A 4,366-nucleotide genomic window follows, 5' to 3' on the forward strand; every position below is an offset into this window, starting at 1 on the left:
CTGACGGTATGGTACAAAATGAAGTGGTATCGATGATATAGCGTGACAAAACTACATAGAGAAGAAAACACCCACTATTTGCTTTTCTTACCCAATACAGAATTCAAATAATTAGAGGCCCAAGACAAATACGAACAGCTGGTATTTTGTATTATAACTTAACAAAACCAGTCAGTGCATGAGTAAATATTAATTGTCAATGGAAAAGTTTTGAATTAATTGTTCTGGAATTTTCCATATGGCTATTTGTTGACTGAAACCATTAACACGATGAATGAACACTAAAGAGGAAAAATGATAGAGTGAATGGCGTTGGTGCTGTTTAAGCAATGCCATTCCCATATCTCTCATTTATCTTTGTTATTTCATTCATCGTATTTGCTTCGAAAAGGAGACACCCGAAACGTCTATATACCATACCTTTGTTATTTTCATTTAAGCATTCACCGATATTTTCATGAAAACACTTAAGCGGAACGCAAAAAGACTTTTAAACGTCCTTTGTTCTGATTGAATGTATAAAGGCCTTGACGATACTACTACTACTACTACTACTACTACTACTACTACTACTACTACTACTACTACTACTACTACTACTATTACTACTACTACTACTACTACTACTACTACTACTACTACTACTACTACTACTAATAATATATACTAACTATAATAATATAATATAATAATAATAATAATAATAATAATAATAATAATAATAATAATAATAATAATAATAATAATAATAATAATAAATAATAATAGTAATAAATAAATAAATTATAATAATAATGATAATATTAATAATAATAATAATAATAAATAATAATAATAATAATAATAATAATAATAATAAATAATAATAATAATAATATAATAATAATAAATATAATAATAATAATAATAATAATAATAATAATAATAATAATAATAATAATAATAATAATAATAATAATAATAACATAATAATAATAATAATAATAAAATAATAATAATAATAATAATAATAATATAAATATATAATAATAATAATAATAATAATAATAATGATTATATAATAATAACAATGGTACTTTACTGCATCCCAAAAAGGAAATTATTTTTACAGACGTGTTATAATTTACATAGTAAAATTAATAGATAATGGAAACATGTCATAATATATTATACATCAGTGGGTAAAATTAATGCTCAACAAATGATTTGGGGAAGGGGGGGAGGGAAGAGATGAAAAATTAAGTGGGAAAAAAGCAGAAGTAAAAACAAATGATGTGTATAGCCGCCATTAAACTGGATACATCACTTCAGCATTAAATCAAACTTAATGGAATGATTAATCCATGTTGTCTTCTTGCATCTTGTAAGAAATTGTTGAATCGTTCATGGGTCATGACATCTTCCAGCAATTCATAGTACATCAGTCCACAACAACGACTTACTGCAAACATCACCGTGATGTTTTTGTTCTTTTTCCATAGTCGGCCAATGACAAGACGGGATTCCCGTTTCATCAACATAAATAAAATCGTTTACTGCAATCTGTATCAACCATGTTGCAAATTGATATCGAGAAAATGGGTGTTTTCTATATTCCAGTGTTTCGGTACGTCTTTAAGTTTATTTAGGGTCAGCAGCATGTCATTAACCATGTTGCTGACTGCACTGCTACTGATATCAGGTTTTGTTGATAAATAGATGGTCGTTTACGACATCTTTAACTGATTTTATATGGCGCTTCATCCCAAATGCTTTGTCAATAGCTATATGATCTTCGACTCTTTCATATTCTTCAAAAAGCCTTCTTATGTCATATAATGATATCTTGGAACATTAATGTGCCATGTCTCCTTCTTAATTAGTGGTGGAAAATAAAAACAGATCTAATCGACCACTTATAAAACATTTCCGGACCATCTAACAATAACGATGACGAAGACGTTTATACAACATTAACGAAAGAGTGAAAATGGAAAGGCTTCGTATGGGAACAAAACAGACAATGGACGTTTCGGGTACAAACCCTTCGTCAGCACAACAATACACAAATAAACGTGGAAAACAAATAAAATATAATGAAAAATAACTTGTATCGTCTGTACTCAATGGTGGTTGCAGTATGAATGAAATGTTAGCGTGGCGTGGGTAGAGGATAGGGTGCCCCAGGGGGTGATCTAATTGATAAGCAAAGGTCAGCGTCAGGGAACAGAACTTTCCAGACTATAATGGAAGATAAAAGACATATTGGTAGTAGTAGTAGTAGTAGTAGTAGTAGTAGTAGTAGTAGTAGTAGTAGTAGTAGTAGTAGTAGTAGTAGTAGTAGTAGCAGCAGTAGTAATAGTAGTAGTAGTAGTAGTAGTAGTAGTAGTAGTAGTAGTAGTAGTAGTAGTAGTAGTAGTAGTAGTAGTAGTAGTAGTAGTAGAAGTAGTAGTAGTAGAAGTAGTAGTAGTAGCAGCAGCAGTAGCTGAAGTGGCAGAAGTGAGAGCAGCAGTGGTGATGAATATGGGTGACGTTGACATCTAGTGGTGGTCAATCCTGGTGTTGAGTCCGCGTGGAGTCAGCGTTCCCAACAACTTGATCAAGTGAGTTTCCCTACGTCGACGGGCGGAAGTGTCCGAATGGCAAAAACTGAGCACACACACACGCACACACTGTACATCGCAGTGGTCTGGCAGATTGAAGTGTCTGGCCACTGCTGTGTCTGCACAGTTCGATATGTCACGCAAGTGCTGCACGAATCTGTCACCCAGCCTCTTTCCGGTCTCACCAACGTAAGCAATCCCACACAGGGAGCACGTAATCGCATAGACTAGATTACGGTCAGTGCAAGTAAACGGCCGCCTGATGTCTCAAATCTTGTCTGGAAAGCTGACTCTGTCATACTCCCACAGGTGCCCACAAGTCTTGCATCGGGGTCGCATACACGATCTGGCTTTAGGTCCATCCCTAGGTATGGGTTCCAGGCGGCTTCTGACAAGGAGATCCCTCAGGTTACGATCCCGTCGATATGCTACCAACGGGGGTTCTGAGAAAACTCTGTGGGTGTCTTCGCCCGCCTGGAGGATCCCATAGTTCTGCAATAGGATGTTCCTCACTTGATCGGCATGGGGGTGATGCGTGAGGACTAAAATGGGACGCTGTGTCTCCTGCTTCCTGGCATTGCGAGGCCTCATTGCTGCTTCTCTCGACACGAGGCTGGCTTTCCGGACAGCCTTAAGCAAAACCCTTTCGGGATATTCCCGTGCCCTAAAAAAAATCGAGCATGCGATCACGTTGAAGCGCAAATTCATCATCTTCCAGACAGAGTCTCCGCAAGCGGAGTATCTGACTGAATGGGATGGAGTCTTTGCACTTCACCGGATGGGATGACCGATAGAGCAGGTAGCTGTGACTGTCCGTTTCCTTGTAGTGTACAGTGGTCCGTACTCCCGTGCTGGTCAATACAGCCTTGATGTCCAAAAAGATCACCTCAGAGGTTGAAATCTCATAAGTGTACTCTATGGACGGGTGGAAAGAGTCCGTCGCTAGGATGAACCCTTTCAACTGGCTGTGGGTCAATGACGTAATGCCGAAACAGTCGTCAATGTACCTTTTGAACAGCTCGGGGGCAGGTCCACTGTACTGATGGAAGAAGGTTTCCTCAAAGTAGCCCATGAAGAGGTTAGCATATGAGGGACCCATCTTGGTGCCCATCGCAACACCTGAGATCTGATGGAAAAATACATCATTGAACTCAAAAGTGTTGAGTGTGAGCACAAGTTCGGTGAGCCTCACAATGCTGTTGCTGGAAATCCCTGGTAATGGATGACGGTCGACGAAATGCCTGATGGCACGCAGTCCGTCAGGATGCGGTATGGATGTGTACAGTGCCTTCACATCCTTGGTGAAAATCAGCCGTGGACGTTCATCCTGGAATCGAATTTCGTCAATGACACCAAGAGCATGGTTAGTGTCCTTGATATACGATGGCAGGGTGGGAACTATACGTTGAAATACCGCATCGAGGAACTGTGATACCTTCTCAGTGGGGCACGAGATAGCCGACACAATCGGCCTTCCAGGTGGAGTGTCAGACAATTCCCGGATCTTGTGTATCTTAGGGAGCATGAAAAACATGGATTACCTAGGTCGCTGGGGTCGTGTTTAAGGACCTCTGCTCTACCAGGTAATTCTCCCTGCGATACCAAAGACTGGTTTGTCTGGTGGACTCTGGTGTTGTTAGCAAGTGTTGGGTCCGAAGTCACTTTCTCATAAAATATCTGGTCACTCAATTGCCTGTGGCCCTCAGCTCTATAGAGCTCAGCGTCCCAAACAACTACGGCCCCTCCTTTATCAGCCGCTTTGATCACTATATCACGACGTGATC

Source organism: Berghia stephanieae, chromosome 5 (genome assembly GCF_034508935.2).
Source record: "Berghia stephanieae isolate SIO BIC M18660-M18661 chromosome 5, UCSD_Bste_1.3, whole genome shotgun sequence".
NCBI lineage: Eukaryota > Metazoa > Mollusca > Gastropoda > Nudibranchia > Aeolidiidae > Berghia > Berghia stephanieae.